We start from the raw sequence: 19606 nt of genomic DNA on the forward strand, positions 1-19606 counted from the left end.
TGAAAGGCTGACCAGGAGTTTTAAGATTGGTCAACCAGTTTTGGCCCGGGACTACCGCACTGAGAAATGGCAGCCAGGAACGATTTGTACACGACAAGGACCTCTCATGTATACCGTGGACGTTGGGGAGAGCATTGTAAGACGCCATGCTGACCAGATTCTAGAGTCACTGGAAAACGTCAACTCCACACCACGATCTGATACACCTGGTAATGAAATCGACGTTCCAATTGCAGCTACTGCAGAACCGGTAATATTGGAAGCAGATGAACCAAACAACGACATTGATCCCGACTTAACATTGCCAGAAGAACCTGATACCCCAAAGAGGCGTTATCCAGACAGAATCAGGAAGCCTCCTCAAAGACTGAACTTATAATTGCTTAAACTTAACCAATGTATCTAGCAACCGTAATTGTGATTGTAATTAGTTATCATTTAGTGGTTAAATGAATGTTATGTACTGTTTATCTAAAAGGGGAGGAATTGTTGTGTATGTACCTTTAAGAGAATAACTGGTCTCAGACTGCAGTACCGGCAGTGACCACCCCTGTATAAAAGGCGCTAGTGAGCCTCTGTTGTTTTCAGTTTCACTATTGACTTCCATCAGTAAAGACTTGTTTTGTTCAACTCCTGCTGTCCGTGTCTCAATCATTCACGGACGTAATAGAAAGCACTTTATTCTACATCTGGTTAGCTGATTTGGGAGTGCTTGGTGCTGATACGGAGTCCCAGAAATGGCAAGAGTTCCATTCCCCAGCAACAACATCTCTCAGCTTAAGGAGCACAAAAAATCCCAAAAGAAAATTTGAAGCTTCAGGAAGTAGTCCCGGGACTTGGCCACTGCTCACGTGCCTAACTGAACATTTAAAATAGCTAAAGAGTTAAACTTAACCTGAATAAAGCTGTTAAAATACATTCTTGTATATTTTGAAATTACGTGGAAATGCAAAAGAACACCCTCTTCACCTTCCCCGTCATTCCCTTTTCCCTCTTGTGTTTTCCCACTCTTCCTTACCCTTCCCCCAATTACAACTCCTTCCTCTATTTCATCGACTTTCCCCTATTCCATCGCCTTCCCACTATTCCTTTCCCTTCCCACTATTCCTGCCCCTTTCTACTATTTTTCCTTTCCCAGATTCCTTCCCCTTCTCCTTCCCCCTCTGTCTCCCTTCCCCCTCTTGCTTCCCCTTCCCATAGTAAAAGTGAGGTGGTATATTTTGGTAAAAAATATAAGTAATACTTTGAATGGGGGAAAAGCTGGGTATTATGAAAGAACTTGCATTTTTTTAAGCTCCTTTCGTGACCTCATGACGTCCCGTAGCACTTTACAGTCAATTAATTACTTTTGAAATAAAGTTGATATGGGGAAACGTGGCAACCAATTTTGAGCACAGCAAGGTCCCATAAAAAGCTACGAGACAATGACCAGACAATCTGTTTTAGTGATGTAGGTTGAGGGATAGATATTGGCCAAAGCACCGCGAGAACTCCCCTGCTCTTCGAATAGTACCATGTTCATCGAAGAGGGTAGATGGGACCTCGGTTTAATGTCTCATCTGAAAGGCGGCACCTTTGACAGTGCAGCACCCTCTCAGTACTGGACGGGTGTCATCTTGGATTATGTGCTCAAGTCTCTGGACTGGGGTTTGAATGCACGACCACCTGACTCATAGCTGAGAGTGCTACCACTGAGCCAAGGCTGACACTTAATTCACGTGTAATGGTTATAAGATGTCTGAAATTATAACTTGCTTTTGAACCATCTGTTAGTTGTAAAATAACAGTTACACAAATCAAACCTGTCACAATGGGAACACATTAGACTACTGAGTGGCTAGAGCATCTCTGCAATGGCTTCTCTTCTCACCCTGCATCGTTACCTTCGATGTCCCCGAGGGATCTATTCGCAACCACCAGACGTCCCAAAGCGCTTTATAGCCAGTGAAGTACTTTTTGAAGTGTAGTCACTGTTATAATGTAGGAAACGTGGTAGCCAATTTGCTCCCACGAACAGCAACGTGATAATGATCAGATAAACTGTTTTAATGTTATTGATTCAGGGATAACTCCCCTGCCCTTCATTGAAATAGTGCCATAAGATCTTTTACGTCCACCTGAGGGAGCAGACGGGGCCTTGGTTTAACGTCTCGTCCGAAAGACAGCACCTCCGACAATGCAGCACTCCGTCAGTACTGCACTGGAGTGTCAGCCTAGATTTTTGGTGCTCAAGTCTCTGGAGTGGGACTCGAACCCACAACCTTCTGACTCGGAGGCGAGGGTGCTACCAACTGAGCTACAGCTGACACTTCCACTAATATCACCCAGTTCTACCACTCCACCATCCCTCTTGACCCTGCCACTGCATCTGAGCTGTCAGACTGCATGTCAGCTCTTAGGAAAAGGTTAATCAGATGGTGGTGTAGTTGATGTCAATAGCAGCTTAATTATCTCTTTGATATAAACAGATCTGTAACAAGACCTTGAGAGTTTATAGGCCTGAGTGGTTGTGTAGACAACGCAGCATCTTGCAAGCTATACATTTTTCAACACAGGAGATATCTGTGACATTTTTATGATGGTTAGATATCTGAAGGTGGCAGGAAAGGGTTGTATTGATCAGACATAAACAGCTGCATCCGAAGGCTACATCTGTCAAAGAATATGGCCTAGGATGTTTGAAAAGTAACACCCTCACAGATTGTTAGAAGGCCTTTGTTGTTCATGAATTTCTATAACTGACTTCAGCCTCAAGATTTGATTGACAGATCAATCAGGATGTGTAAAACTGAAATTATTGATAAGGGACATGGAAGAAAGATTGTTATGCTGAAACATAACAGGATTCATAAATAAAAAGAGTATAAAAGAGTGGGTGCTGCGGGGGGGAGATACCTTGGAATTTAAGGTCTGATCAACCTGGAAAACTTTGAGCTCAAAGCTGTTAATGTGTGTGAATTCTATGGTGAACTTGCACGGCTTTGCCATAAGTGCTACTGTTAAGTGTATGTTTAATTATTGTCAATAATAGTTATTATCATATGCTTCATAAAGCTGTGAATGTCTACTTGTAATGCTGTGAAGCCTCTTATTTTAAGGAGTAACTTATAAGTAAGAGGATGGCATCGCTCCTCTAACACTGCCATTCAGTCCTGGATGAGCCAGTTTTCTCCAGCTAAGATTTGGGAATACCAAAGCCATCGTTTTCAGCCCTTGCCACAAAATCTGTACCCTTGCCACCAATTCCACCCTCCTTCCTGGTGTCCTTTGTGTCCTATTCGACCTTGAGTTGAGCTTCCGTCAGCATATACTCTCCATCATAAAGACCGCCTACCTCCTCCTTTGTAACATCACCAACCTTCGCCTCTACCTCAGCCGATCTGCTGTTGAAACCTTCATCTGTGCCTTTGTCACCTCCAGACTTGACTATTCCAATGCTCTTCCGGCTGACCTCCCGTCCCCCACGCTCCGTAAACTTCAGCTCATCCAAAACTCTGCTGCCTGTACCCTGACCTGCTTACCCGTCACTCCAGTGACCTACACTGGCTCCCGCCCCTTCAAATCTCACCCTTTGAAATCCTTCATCACTTTGCTCTTCCCTATCTCTGTAACCAGCTTACACCCTACATCTTCCCTCAAGTTCTCTGTTCCTTTGCCTCTGGCTTCGTGTGCATCCCCCTGCTTTCGCCCACTGTTGACCACCGTGCCTTTGACTGTCTCGGGCCTATACTTTGGAGTTCTCTCCCTAAAGCTCGCCACCTCTCCTCCTTAATACCCACCTCTTTCACCTCGCTTTGGATTACTCCACCTACTCTCTCCTCTGATTTGATGTCCAATTTTTTGATTGCACCTCTCTGAAGCGATTTGGGATTTCTTTTACATTAAAGGCTCTCTATAAATGCAAGTTATTGCTGTGAATGAAGTGACTACTAATTTCTGGAGTAATTTAAAACAAAGTCAGACACAGAGATGCAATAACTAACATTACCTTGTTTGACACATTGATAACTTGACTAACATCACAAAGTTAAGCATTGAGAAGTACATCAAATATATAGGTAAACATTTACTGACAGAATCTAAATAATTATAGGCACAAATGAAGCTCAAGTGTGTCACAGTATCTCAGCAAAAACTGGATTCTCTTTGGTTGCGGTATAATAGTTACATTCAATGTCTAACATTACCATACACTTAGCAAGGTTATGTTTACAGTTTGTATTTACTGATCTTTTGATTCCTGTATGATATAAGCCCAGAGATACAATTTTATCCATTTAGGAGATCAGCTAGTTGTGTGGCATTGGCTGTTTAACTTCCTCTCGGATGCTCAGCTTCATCTCTCGGGACGCCTGTGGTGAGTCATTGTATATGGTCTTCCTTTGGTTATCTTCTTGTCCTAGCCTAACTAACCGTGCATTGTATGTCCGTGTAGTTATATGGTTACTTTAATCTCTGTATACTCAGAGTTAAATATTAACAATAGTTGTGATGCACTTTACAAGTTTACTTTTGTCAGATTAAACACAACATTATTAACCTTCATTCATAACACTTTCTCAGTTTAGAAGACTTGCTTCCTAAGCTCTTTACATCTTTCTTTAGCATTCTCTTTGCCAAACCTTCTGTTTTGGGTATGTAAAGTATGACCTTTTTATAGCTTTAATTTAACAAGGTAAATCCTCTTTCAGGGAACATCATTTAAAAAAAAAAAAAAAATTATTTTTTCATTATTAGTAACCAACCATTCTGTCACATGGATCCATTTTAAGGTGTCATTCAGTTTAGACAAACACGTCAAATATAAAATATGACCTATAGCCATATTTTAATTAGTTTGACAAAGACCAAACTTCTGATAAGGAGCCTCATACCTTTCTGCTCTGCTAGTGTCAGAATCAATATAAAGAGACACCTTTGTCTGATATAAATAAGACTTTGCCATTCTCTTATCTAATCAGATGGCGTGAGCCATTCATACTGGTAACCATGACAAAGCTAGCACACCCAGCATCAGGCCTCTAATTAAGAACATCTGGTGTTCACACTGACTCCAGTGTTTGTCTCAACTCTCCCAGATTCTAATATTAACCATTTTGATTTTCCCTGTATTCAGTAGAAGGCCACTTTTCCTACACAGCTGTCTATGTAGGGATAGACCTCAGTGCAGCATTGAATGTTGAAGCCAGACAAAGATCCTTCTGTATATTAAAGCACAAAAACCTTGCAGAATAATTTTGACAGCTTCAAATGACTTATTAGATGATCTTGCTCAGAAAGTAATCTCCTTTTATATACGGCCTTGTGAGTCAAATCCCTATGCATTGAGGAAGGAACCAATGACCCTAGGCTTGCAGGTTCCTATTATGTCCGTGTATAATTGAGACACGGAATGCAGGAGTTGATTATAACCAGTCTTTACTGAATGGAGACAACCTGGAAACTGAAACTACAGAAGCCTGCTAGGGCCTTTTATACAGGGGTGGTCACTGCCGGTACTGCAGTCTGAGACCAGTTATTCCCTTAAAGGTACATACACAACAATTCCTCCCCTTTTAGATAAACAGTACATAACATTCATTTAATAACTAATTACAATTACGGTTGCTAGATACATTGGTTGAAGTTAAGCAATTATAAGTTCAGTCTTTGAGGAGGCTTCCTGATTCTGTCTGGATAACGCCTCTTTGGGATATCAGGTTCTTCTGGCAAGGTTGAGTCGGGATCAATGTCATTGTTTGGTTCGTCTGCTTCCAATATCACCGATTCTGCGGTAGATGCAATTGGTACTTTGGTTTCATCGCCAGGTGTATCAGATCGTGGTGTGGAGTTGACGTTTTCCAGTGACTCTAGAATCTGGTCAGCGTGGCGTCTTACAATGCTCTCTCCAACGTCCACGGTATACATTAGAGGTCCTTGCCGTGTACAGATCGTTCCTGACTGCCATTTCTCTGTGCGGTAGTCCCGGGCCAAAACTGGTTGACCTATCTTAAAACTCCTGGTCGGCCTTTCATTCATATTCTGAAACTGCCTGTTCTCCACATCTCTTTTGACGTTTGGCTTAACCAAATCCAAGTGGCATCGTAGTCTTCGATTGAAGAACATCATGGCTGGAGTTTGGTTGGTAACCGCATGTGTCGCATTCCGGTAGGCAAACAAGAAGTTATCCACCTTGTGTTGTAGGGGTATATCTTCATTACACATTGCCTTGATAGCCTTCTTGAATGTTTGAACAAACCTCTCGGCCAATCCATTAGTGGCTGGATGATATGGGGCGGATGTGTAATGCTTAACACCATTGTTCTTTAAGAACCTCCGGAACTCTTCAGACACAAACTGTGGTCCATTGTCAGAGCAAATCTGTTCAGGCAGCCCATTCCTGGCGAATATGGTTCGTAAGACTGTGATAGTTTTTTCTGTGGTGGTTGAGGACATTTTTATTACCTCTGGCCACTTTGAATGTGCATCCACCGCAATTAAAAACATCGAGTCCATGAAGGGACCAGCAAAATCAATGTGCACCCTTTGCCATGGAGATGAGGGCCACTCCCATGGATGTAGAGGGGCTTGTGGTGGGGCGTTTTGGACCTTCTGGCATCCTGTACAGCTCTTGGTCATCTCTTCGATTTCTCTATCGATTCCCGGCCACCACACAAACGCTCTGGCTAAGTTCTTCATTTTTACCCCTCCCAGATGACCCTCATGAAGCTCATTGAGCACTCTATCCTTCAATTTGGGTGGAATTACTACTTTGGATCCACACATCAAGGTTCCTCTGCACACTGACAGCTGTTCTCTTCTCGGCGAGAATGCTGGCAGCAGTGGTTCGCCATGTGCTGGCCATCCCTTCACCGTTAAATCATAGACCCAGGAGAGTGTCGGGTCATTTCGTGTTTCTTTTTCTATGTTTGCATTCGTCACAGGGAGACATTCGACTATAGTCGAGTGGAATAACTCCACGGGATCCACTGCCAGTTCTTCTTCCACCGTCGGCAATGGTAGGCGCGACAATCCATCAGCATTCCCATGCTGTTTAGTTCCTTTGTACTCGATGTCATATTGGTGTGCCCCTAGGAAAAGGGACCACCTCTGTAGCCGTTGTGCCGTCATTATCGGTACGCCCTTCTAAGGGTTGAAAATGGAGACGAGAGGTTGATGATCAGTTAGTAGAGTAAATTTCTGACCGTGCAGGTAGTGATTGAACTTCTTCACCCCCCACAGCAGGCTGAGGGCCTCTCTGTCAATCTGGGCGTAGTTACGCTCGGCTGAAGTTAACAACCGTGACGCAAAAGCTATCGGCTTCTCTGAACCATCAAGGAATTTACGTGACAGTACCGCCCCAACACCGTAGGGAGACGCATCACACGCCAGTCTTATCGGTAGTGATGGGTTGTAGTGAGCCAATACTTGAAGTGATTAGGTCCTTACTCTTCTGAAAGGCCCGCTTACATTCATCGCTCCATTTCCATGCTACTCCCGTTCGTAGTAGGGCGTTCAGTGGGTGCAGAATTGTGGACAAATTCGGCAAAAACTTATGGTAGTAATTCACCAATCCGAGGAATGACCTCAGTTGCGACACATTTTCAGGCGCTGGAGCCTTAACCACCGCTTCAATTTTGTCAGGGGACTTATGCAACCCCTCTTCATCAATCACATGGCCACAGTACGATATCTGTTTCTTAAAAAACTCGCACTTAGGGCGATTGGCTCGTAGCCCATGTTCACGTAGTCTAGTGAGCACCTCCTCTAGGTTGGCAAGGTGTTCACTGTCATCTTCACCTGTCACTAGGATGTCGTCCAAGTAGCACTGAGTCCCCGGAGTCCCTTGCAGGACTTGTTCCATCGCTCTTTGCCATATCGCCGGAGCTGATGCTACTGCGAATACCAGTCGATTATACTGGTAAAGACCTTTGTGAGTGTTTATCGTGAGATACTTCCTAGAGGATTCTTCAACCTCCATCTGCAAATATGCTTGTGCTAGGTCAATTTTTGTAAAACGCTTCCCTCCAGATAGTGAGGCGAAGATATCTTCTATCCTTGGAAGAGGATATTGTACTGTGTGAAGGACTGGGTTCACCGTCACCTTGAAGTCCCCACAGATGCGAACCTTCCTTGGCTCCTCAGACTTATTGTTTAACGTTTTCTTCATGACAGGAACGATGGGTGTTGCCCACTCGCTCCAGTCTACCTTAGATAACACGCCTGCCTTCTCCAGATTCTCCAGCTCTGCCTCGATGGCTGGGCGAATTGCATATGGTACCGGTCTTGCTTTGAAAAACTTGGGAATTGCATTCTCCTCTATTTTTAGCAAGGCGGTTACGCCTTTAAGAGTGCCCAGTTCTTGTTGAAATACCTCTTTGGCGTCAGCTAAGATTGTTGACAATCGTCCAGGAGTGACGTCGTCATCCTCTTTACCAGCCACCGTCAGTGCCTGAATGGAGTGCCAGTCTAAACTTATCTTTCTGATCCATTCACGTCCCAATAACGGTGGTCCACCATCTTGCAGAATGTAGAGATACAATTTCCGTATTTTCTTGCCGTTGTATTCGACAGGCACCCTTATTTTTCCTCTGGGGTATACTTTTTGCCCCATATATGTCCTCAAGACAATGGATGTCTCTCTCAAGGGTATGTGTGAGAATAGCCGCTCGTAGTCTCGTCGATTCATGACGGTTAGAGCTGATCCTGTATCCAATTCCATTTTGACTTGGGACCCTGCTATTGTGAGGATGACCCAAATGGTTCGGTGATCCTCTTTTGCGATTACATTGTGAAGTTTGAGACAGCTTAGTCTCTTGTTCCCGGATTCACTATGGCTCATCTGGTCTTCGGAACTACTGTCCGTCATCTTTTGTACTTTCCTGTACGGTTCCTTAGTAGCCTTTTTGTTGTCGTTGGTCTTCTTCCCAGACCTGCAAACTCGTGCAATGTGTCCCATCTTTCCGCATTGCCTGCATATTTTGTCCTTGGACCAGCAGTCCTTCTGGTCATGGTTTGTTCTGCCGCAGCGATAACATTTTGCAAATCCCCGTGTCATTTCGTGGGTGCCGTATTCCTGTGGCTTTTGTTGTATTTCCGCAGCTCCCCTTGCTGCTGCTTCGTATGATACTGCCACGCTGAAAGCCTTATCTAGCGTCAGCTCTTTCTCTGAGAGTAACCTCTTCTGGGTTCCTTCACTCAGGAGTCCACAGACAAATTTGTCCCGTAAGGTATCTGCCAGTCCTGCTCCGAACTGGCAGTGCTTTGATAGCTTGCGTAGTTCCGTAAGGTAATCAGCATTGCTCTCATTTTTATGCTGATTTCTCCTGTGGAATTTAAATCTTTCTGCTATCAGCAGCGGTGTAGGATTTAGGTGTTCCTGTAGGATAGCAACAATTTCGTTAAAACTCTTCGCCTTCGGTTTGGCTGGAGTAATCAGGTCCCGCAATAGGCCATACGTTCTTGCGCATATTAAATTTAGCAATACCGATGCCTTTTTCTCATCGGCTATTTCGTTTGCCTTGCAATATACTTCGACTCTTTCCACATACGTGGTCCAGTCTTCTATTGCATTATCGAAGGCAGTGATATCGCCAGTCTTTGGCATCTTGAAAATCTAAGATGGCGCCTCCCGCGCTTTGCCTTCGTCCCCGATGGATCAAAATGGCGCCTCCCGCGCTTTTCCTTCTTCCCCGCCGAGTTAAGATGGCGCCTCCCGCGCTTTCCCGCCGCTGCCGCTGCTGCCAACGCCGCTCTCCACGGTATTTTTATTTTTCTATCGCGCTTCAATATTTCCTCCGTTGATTGAAGAACCGTTCCCGTCGTGGAGCAGACCCTCTGGGACGCTTCCCTCCCTCTTCTTAGGTCCGAACGCTGCCCGGCTGCGAAGCACCGGCCGCGCCCTGTGTGCTCCACCCTCTCTCTCTCTCTTTGCTTCCCGACTCGCTGCCCGACCCCGTTGCAGAGCCACCCGATCGAGCTCTAGCCTGCCGCAGCCCAGGAAGGATCAGTGCACTACCTGCCACCAGCCCGATTAGCTGGGAAACCACAGACTGGAGACCAAGCCTGGCTCTCGACAGTCTCTCCTGCACTTTTCAATTCGATGATTTGGAGGGCGGTTGCCCACGGTCGACGCCCGTTTCTCGAGTTTCTTTGGATTTTTTTTTTTTTCTTTCTTCTGGCTTCGACCTTCAATAACGTCGTCTGAGGTGCTGCCGAGTTGCAGGTAAGTTCATTTCTTGCTCGTCGCCAGTATTATGTCCGTGTATAATTGAGACACGGACTGCAGGAGTTGATTATAACAAGTCTTTACTGAATGGAGACAACCTGGAAACTGAAACTACAGAAGCCTGCTAGGGCCTTTTATACAGGGGTGGTCACTGCCGGTACTGCAGTCTGAGACCAGTTATTCCCTTAAAGGTACATACACAACAGTTCCCTCTCTGCGTTTGCCAGCAGTACTTGCTTCTCCCTGTGCTTGAACTGCGACTTTTTTGGTACTACCTTCTCAAAGTTACTATATTGTCCAAGGGCTGTGTGGCACCTGCTTGTGACAGTTGGTAAGAATGGTGCAGGGTTGCTTGGGGCCCGCTGATGGGCTGTTCCTCCAGGCCTACAAATAGAAGAGGGACATCGTATCATAGAATGATACAGCACAGTAGGAGGCTATTCGGCCCATTGTGCCTGTGCTGTCTCTTTGGTAGAACTATCCAATTAGTCCCACTCCACTATGTTATAATGTTGGTTGTAAGTGTTGTATCCGTGTGTTAATGGAGACATGGAATGCAGGAGTTGGTTTAACAGGTGTTTACTGAACAAAGTCTGGAGGTGAACTAAAAGATACAAGACGCTATACAGGCTTATATACCCGAGTGGTCACTACCGGTATTACAGTACACGGGCTCTTAAAGGTACATACACTACAATTCCTCCCCTTTTAGATCATTAGTACATAACATTTTAAGTAATCATTAATTAACATGTTACAAGAACAATAATCTACACATTTGCTGCAGCTAATCAATTATAAGTCAGTCTCTCTGGAGGCTTCCTGACTCGGTCCGGATAACGCCTCGGCGGTGTAGTAGTTTTCGGTGGTGTAGTAGGTTCTTTTGGCAAGGTCGATTCGGCTTGAATGCCAGTGTCGGGTTCATCTGGTTCCAGTATCACCGGATCGGAGGTAGATACTATATGGGTATCTCTGCTTCATCATTAGGCGTATAGAGTTGTGGTGTAGGTTGTCCCTTTTTCAGATGACTCTATGATCTGGTCAGCATGGCGCCTTATTATGCTTTCACCAATGTCCACGGTATACATCAGCGGTCCTAGTCGTGTGCAAATAGTTCCAGGCTGCCATTTCTCGGTACGGTAGTCCCGGGCCAAAACTTGTTGACCTATCTGGAAGGTTCTAGTTGGCCTTTCATTCATGCCTTGAAATTGCCGGTTCTCTACGTCCCTTCTGATGTTTGGCTTGATCAAATCCAGCCAGCATCTTAGTCTTCTATTGAAAAACATCATGGCGGGAGTTTGGTTTGTAACCACATGTGTTGCATTCCTGTACGCAAACAAGAAGTTATCTACCTTATGTTGTAGATTTATGTCTTCATTACCCATGGCCTTTATGGCCTTCTTGAAGGTCTGGACAAACCTTTCAGCTAATCCATTGGTGGCGGGATGGTATGGGGCGGACGTGTAGTGCTTAACCCCATTGTTTTTTAAGAACTTCCTGAATTCTTCGGACACAAATTGCGGTCCATTATCAGAACAGATCTATTCAGGCAGCCCATTCCTGGCAAATATGGTCCTTAATACTGTGATGGTTTTTTCCGTGGTGGTGGAGGACATCTTTATTACCTCTGGCCACTTGGAGTGTGCATCAACCGCGATTAAGAACATTGAGTCCATAAATGGACCAGCAAAGTCGATATGTACCCTTTGCCATGGAGATGAGGGCCACTCCCATGGATGTAGAGGGGCTTGTGGTGGGGCGTTTTGGACTTTCTGGCATCCTAGACAGCTCTTGGTCATTTCTTCGATGTCTCCATCAATACCTGGCCACCACACAAACGCTCTGGCTAGGTTCTTCATTTTCACTCCACCCAGATGCCCCTCGTGAAGCTCCTTTAGCACTTTATCCTGGAGTTTGGGTGGAATCACCACTCTGGATCCACACATCAAGGTTCCTCGGCACACTGACAGCTGTTCTCTTCTTTGCGAGAATGCTGGCAACAGTGGTTCGCCATGTGCTGGCCATCCCTTCACCGTTAAATCGTAGACTCGTGAGAGAGTCGGGTCATTTCTCGTTTCCTTTTCAATTGCAGAATTTGTTATTGGTAGACATTCCACTATGGTTGAGTGGAACATCTCCACTGGGTCCACTGTAGGTGCCTCTTCTACCGTTGGCAACGGTAGGTGCGATAAACCGTCAGCATTCCCATGCTGTTTTGATCCTTTGTATTCTATGTCATATTGGTGTGCCCCTAGGAAAAGGAACCACCTCTGTAGCCTTTGCGCTGTCATAATGGGAACGCCCTTTTTAGGGTTGAATATGGAGACGAGGGGTTGATGGTCAGTCAACAAGGTAAATTTTTGTCCGTGTAGGTAATGGTTGAATTTCTTCACTCCCCACACCAGGCTGAGTGCTTCCCTGTCGATCTGGGCATAGTTACGCTCAGCTGAGTTCAATGAGCGTGACGCAAAAGCTATCGGCCGCTCCGAGCCATCAGGGAATCTATGCAATAATACCGCTCCTACGCCGGAAGGGGATGCATCGCACGCCAGTCTGATTGGCAGTGATGGGTTGTAATGAGCCAACACTTCCTTGGATGTGATCAAGCCTTTGCATTTATGGAAGGCATGTTTACAGTCTTCGCTCCATTTCCAAATTACTCCCGTTTGTAGCAGTGCGTTAAGAGGGTGCAGAACAGTTGACAAGTTCGGTAAAAATTTATGATAGTAATTTATCAATCCCAGGAATGACCTTAATTGTGAGACATTTTCAGGTGCTGGGGCTTTTATGACCGCTTCAATTTTTTCAGGTGACTTATGCAACCATTCTTCGTTAATTATATGGCCACAATATGATATTTGTTTCTGGAAAAATTCGCACTTGGGGCGATTTGCTCGTAGGCCCCGTTCTCTCAGCCTAGTGAGCACCTGCTCCAAATTGGCAAAGTGCTCGTTGTCATTTTCTTCTGTTACAAGGATGTCGTCCAGGTAGCATTGAGTACCCGGAATCCCTTGCAGGACTTGCTCCATAGCTCTTTGCCAGATAGCTGGAGCTGATGCTACTCCGAAAACCAGTCGATTGTACTGGTACAGGCCTTTGTGTGTGTTTATCGTGAGATACTTTTTAGAGGCCTCCTCAACCTTCATCTGTAGATATGCCTGTACCAAGTCCATTTTGGTGAAACGTTTCCCTCCGGATAGTGAGGCGAAAATATCTTCTATCCTTGGAAGAGGATACTGTATCGTGTGAAGGACCGGGTTTACAGTCACCTTGAAGTCTCCACAGATGCGAATTTTTCTCTGTTCTTCAGATTTATCATTATTCAACGTTTTCTTCATGACCGGGACGATGGGTGTTGCCCACTCGCTCCAATCTACCTTGGATAACACACCTGCTTTTTCCAAATTCTCCAGCTCTGCCTCGACTGCTGGACGAATTGCGTATGGCACCGGCCTTGCCTTAAAAAACTTGGGAATTGCCGCATCTTCCACTTTTATTGAGGCGGTGACGCCTTTCAAGGTTCCTCGTTCCTGTTGAAACACTTCTTTTGGCGTTAGCCAAGGTGTCTTTTAATCGTTCAGGTATGACGTCATCATTTTTTTTCTTACTGGTCACCGTCAGTGCCTGAATGGAGTGCCAGTCTAAACGTATCTTCCTGATCCATTCACGTCCCAACAACGGTGGACCACCATCTTGCAGAACGTATAAATACAACTTCTGTATTTCCTTGCCGTTGTATACAACAGGCACCCTTATTTTCCCTCTGGGGTATACTTTCTGCCCCGTATGTGTCTTCAAGATGATGGATGTGTCTTTCAAAGGTATATGCGGAAATAGCCGCTCGTAATCCCGTCGACTTATGACGGTCAGAGCTGATCCTGTATCTAGCTCCATTTTAACTGGGGACCCCGCTATCGTGAGGGTAACCCAAATGGTCTGGTAATCTTCTTTGGCAATTACATTATGTAATTTGAGACAGCTTAGTCTCTTGTTTCCGGAGTCGCTATCGCTCTTCTGGTCTTCGGAGCTACTGTCCGTCATCATTTGTACCTCTCTGTACTTTTCCTTCTTGATTTTTTTTCTGTCAGTGGATTTTTTGTTTCCAGTTCGGCATACACGTGCAATGTGTCCCATCTTTCCGCATTGCCTGCATGCTTTGTCCTTGAACCAGCAGTCCCTCTGGTCATGGGTGGATCTGCCGCAGCGATAACATCTCTCGAAACCCCGTGTCATTTCATGGATGCCGAAGTCCTGTGGCTTTTGCTGTATCTCTGCAGCTCCTCTTGCTGCTGCTTCGTATGATACAGCCACACTGAAAGCCCTGTCCAGTGTCAAATCTTTCTCAGAAAGTAGCCTTTTCTGTGTTCCTTCACTTAGGAGACCGCAGACGAATTTGTCTCGTAGAGAATCTGCCAGTCCTGCCCCGAATTGGCAGTGCTTTGACAGCTTTCTTAATTTGGTGAGGTAATCAGCATTACTTTCATTCTTGTGCTGATTCCTCCTGAAGAATTTGAATCGTTCCGCTATCAGCAGCGGTGTTGGGTTTAAGTGCTCCTGTAGGGTATCAACAATCTCCTTAAAATTCTTGTCCATTGGTTTGGCTGGAGTGATTAAGTTTCGTAACAGCCCGTATGTCCTTGCGCCCATCAGATTTAGAAGTACCGATGCCTTTTTATCATCCTCTACTTCATTCGCTGTGCAATATACCTCCACTCTTTCCACATATGTGGTCCAATCCTCTATATTACTATCGAAAGCAGTAATATTGCCAGTCTTAGGCATCCTGAAAATCAAAAATGGCGCCTCCCGCGCTTTCCTTTCTTCCCTGCCGAGAAAAAATGGCGCCTCCCGCGGTTTCCCGCTGCTGACAACGCTGTTCTCCGCGGTTTTTATTTACACAGATATTTTTAATAGTTGGAGACTCGTTCCTGCTGGACACTCTGGGACTTTTCCCTCCCTCTGCTTGGTCCGAACGCCGACCTGCTTTGCAGCGCCGGCCGTCTCCCGAGTGCTCCACCCTCCGCCTCTGTTTGCCTCCACCTTCCAACTCGCTGCTCGGCCCCGCTGCAGAGCCACCCAATCGAGCCCCAGCCCGCCGCCCAGGAAGGATTAGTGCAGTACCTGCCACCAGCCCGGCTAGCTGGTGAAACCACAGTTTTTTTTTTTTTTCTTCGACCTTCGTCTGAGGAATCGATCTCCTTGAGGTGCTGCCGAATTGCAGGTAAGTCCGTTTCCAATTCGTTGCCACTGTTGTATCCGTGTGTTAATGGAGACACGGAATGCAGGAGTTGGTTTAACAGGTGTTTACTGAACAAAGTCTGGAGGTGAACTAAAAGATACAAGACGCTATACAGGCTTATATACCCGAGTGGTCACTACCGGTATTACAGTACACAGGGGCTCTTAAAGGTACATACACTACAGTAAGAGACACAGTCAGACAGTGCTGGGATTGTAATGCACTGCATGTAATGTTTTTATGGTTAAGTGCATGCCTTTGTATGAGTGAGTAGGGGAACAAAAGTAGGATGGTACGATCCCTCAGCTTGGAGGAGTCCTTTAGTTTCACTGTCACTTATTCCCTGTCTTCTCATAGCCTCTGACATCCAGCATGGTCTCTTCAAAGGGAGTCATGTACTTGAAATTTCTGATGCCAAGTTTGGGTCTCTTACCTTCTGTTAATGTGCATTCTGTTAGCAGAGAAGTTGTCTTGGGACTTTGCAGGTTTGAAGCGCACATACAGTGACTCACTTGTACTCAGCATGCAGCCCATCCTGTGTCACTAGATGAACATGCATCCTGCAGCTAGGCGTATTAGAAGGATGTGCAGTGTGTAGTCTCTTTTAGATTTCAGTGTTGCAACAGTTTCTATTGTAAATTGCAGCTTGTATTTGTGCCTTGTTGCAGTATGGCTATGCATGTGAGCGTTTCAAGGACTGTAAGGTTTATTAATTCTTTGGATGGTGCAACTGTACAAGTGTAACTGGTTTATCAGAAAACACTTTGTGGCATGCATAGTTTGGAGAGTTGCTTGATATCAAAAACTGTTATATAGCCTTCATTTCTTCAGGTCTGTCATCTTCATGTGCATTTGGAGCCAGGCCCTCTGGGTGTTGTTGATAGCACTCCCCCTGATAGCCACCTGCCGCCAGGCTTGTTGCACCAGTTTGTACTGTGGAGGCTGCTCTTCAGCAACAGCCAATGGCTGCTGGAGCTCTTGAAATGACTGGTGGTGAACCTTGTGCAAACACTCTCAGGCTGCCCACTGTGTGGGCGGGAGGTCGCACAGTATATGTAATATATAAGCAATAAAAGGCCACACACATGCAGACAGCAGAAGCATTTGCATTGCACCATTTACCCCCAATTTGCATGCAATCAGGAATTTCCTGGCTATAGTTATGTATACAGGAAACGGACATTGCATTGAACCTACTTTTCAAACAAACTTTCCTTCTGGTCAGGAAGAGACTCCAATATTTAAACCTTAAGTGTTGATTAACGGAATTACATTATAAGAGAATTTGCTCTGAGAAGTTTCTGTAGAAATAGAATTATTAAAAATCTTTAATTAAATAAAGAAATAAAAAATTACTGAAACCATCTGCACTGTTCAACAATACATTGTTTTATTCTGGCTTCTACATGGTTCAAGCAACTGAAAGTAAAGTGCAAGCAGGGGATTTCCCTCCGATAAGTCAGAAACTTTATGTGGGAGAAAGGCCCAGACCACAACTTGCTCTCCATACATGCATTTTGTTGGATCTGTTTATAGACATAGGACAAAAGGCAGGCCAGCACTACTGTGCGTTGGTGTGCTGATGAGCTATATCGCAGTAAAAGAATATGAGCTTACACCCACGATTCTCCATGTGGAAAGTTCACAATCTTGGTTGGGCTGCTTTGAGAAGATTTCAAATGGAGGTTGAGCCTCAAATTTCCTGCGTATTTACGTCCAGAGACATGCACAATTGGGATGTAAAGTAAGACCTGACGTAAAATATCGAGCAAACTTGGGCACAAGTGTGTTACGCACATAATTACGCTACGCCCGAATTTCTCCGATCTTTGATGTCCAACTATTGATCATTGCGCCCAAACGCATCTTAAGAACATAAGAAATAGGAGCAGGAATAGGCTACTTGGCCCCTCGAGCCTGCTCCGCCATTCAATAAGATCATGGCTGATCTTGGGCAAAAGCCACTTCCCAGCCTGCTCCCCATAACCCTTCACTCCCTTATCTTGCAAAAATCTGTCTATCTCCACCTTAAATGTATTTAATGATCCAGCCTCCATGACTCTCTGGGGCAGAGAATTCCACAGATTTACGACCCTCTGAGAGAAGAAATTCCTCCTCATCTCAGTTCTAAAAGGGCAACCCTTTATTCTGAAACTGTGCCCCCGAGTTCTAGATTTCCCCACGAGGGGAAACATCCTCTCTGCATCTACCTTGTCGAGCCCCCTCAGTATCCTATGTTTCAATAAGATTGTAACATTTGCATATTGAATTATCATTGGCCCGCAGGCATCTGTAAGGAATACCTATTATATTCACATGTGATCACATGCTGAGTTGTCATTGGCCTGCAGGCAGCTGTAAGGACGACTATTGTTTTGAAGACCCAGGCTAGGGGTCCTAATGCCACGCTTTTCCCCATGGTGCTGTATGAGTAAGATCACAGACCTAATGCTTATTAAAAGAGTTAAACTGTAATACTCTGTTGTCCTGCAAGTTGTTATTTTTATACAAAGTGTGTAAAACAAGACAAAGATCACCTCTCATTCTCCTAAATTCCAATGAGTATAGGCCCAACCTGCTCAACCTTTCCTCATAAGTCAACCCCCTCTGGAATTAACCTACTGAATCATCTCTGAACTGCCTCCAATGCAAGTATATCCTTCCTTAAATAAGGAGACCAAAACTGTACGCAGTTCTCAAGGCGTGGCCTCACCAATATCCTGTACAGTTGTAGCAGGACTTCCCTGTTTTTATACTTCAACCCCCTTGAAATAAAGGCCAACATTCCATTTGCCTTTTTCATTACTTGCTGTACCTGCATGCTAACTTTTTGTGTTTCATGCACAAGGACCCCCAGGTCCCACTGAACTGTAGCATTTTGTAATCTCTCTCCATTTAAATAATAATTTGCTTTTTTAATTTTCCTGCTAAAGTGGATAACCTCGCACTTTCCCAAATTATACTCCATCTGCCAAATGTTTGGCCACTCACTTAGCCTGTCTATATCCCTTTGCAGATTCTTTGAGTCCTCTGCACAACTTACTTTCCCACCCATCTTTGTATCATCCGCAAACTTGGCTACATTACACTCGGTCCCTTCATCCAAGTCATTAATGTAGATTGTAAATACTTCAGGCCCCAGCACCGATCCCTGTGGCATCCCACTAGTTACCGTTTGCCAACCGGCAAATTACCCATTTATCCCGACTCTCTGCTTTCTGTTAGTTAGCCAATTCTCTATCCATGCTAATATATTACCCCCAACTCCATGAGCTCTTATCTTATGCAGTAACCTTTTATGTGGCACCTTATTGAATGCCTTCTGGAAATCCAAATACACCACATCCACTGGCTCACCTTTGTCCACCCTGCTCGTTACATCCTCAAAGAACTCCAGCAAATTTGTTAAACATGATTTCCCTTTCATAAAACCATGCTGACTCTGCTTGACTGCATTATGATTTTACAAATGTCCTGCTACTGCTTCCTTAATGAAGGACTTCAGCATTTTCCCAATGACAGATGTTAGGCTAACTGGTGTACAGTCTCCTGCTTTCTGTCTCCCTCCTTTCTTAAATAGGGGTGTTACATTTGCGGTTTTCCAATCCGCTGGGACCTCTCCAGAGTTCAGGGAACTTTGGTATATTGCAACCAATGCATCCATTATCTCTGCAGCCACTTCTCTTAAGACCCTGGAATGCAGGCCATCTGGTCCAGGGGACTTGTCGTCTTTTAATCCCATTATTTTACCAAGTACTTTTTCCTTAGTGATAGTGATTGTCTTTAGTTCCCCCCCTCCCTGTGGCCCCTTGATTATTCATTATTGGGATGTTGTTAGTGTCTTCTACCGTGAAGACAGATACAAAATATTTGTTCAGAGTCTCTGCCATTTCCTCGTTCCCCATTATTAATTCCCCAGTCTCATCCTCTAAGGGACCAACGTTTACTTTAGCTACTCTCTTCCTTTTTATATACCTGTAGAAGCTCTTACTATATGTTTTAATATTTCTTGCCAGTATACTCTCATCATTCATCTTCTCTCTTTTTATTTTTTTTTAGTCATCCTTTGCTGGTTTTTAAAAATTTCCCAATCCTCTGACCTCCCACCAATCTTGGCACCATTGTATGCCTTCGTTTTCAATTTGATACCATCCTTTACT

The 19606-nt window shown here is 44.8% G+C and overlaps 1 protein-coding gene across 7 annotated transcripts in view; it reads left to right on the forward strand.

Moving 5' to 3' along the window:
• Positions 1 to 19606, forward strand: part of LOC147117307 (syntaxin-17-like) — a 99400-nt gene that overhangs the window by 19323 nt on the left and 60471 nt on the right. Inside the window, exon 2 of one of the 7 annotated variants that reach the window (XM_085988187.1) lies at positions 4282 to 4357. The exons of the other annotated variants lie outside the window; for them this stretch is intronic. The gene's annotated coding sequence lies outside the window, so the exon portion shown is untranslated. The remainder of the gene's footprint in view (positions 1 to 4281; positions 4358 to 19606) is intronic. 7 annotated transcript variants of the gene reach the window in all.

Source organism: Somniosus microcephalus, chromosome 5 (assembly GCF_052327205.1).
Source record: "Somniosus microcephalus isolate GS21.2 chromosome 5, FLI_Smic_1.0, whole genome shotgun sequence".
NCBI lineage: Eukaryota > Metazoa > Chordata > Chondrichthyes > Squaliformes > Somniosidae > Somniosus > Somniosus microcephalus.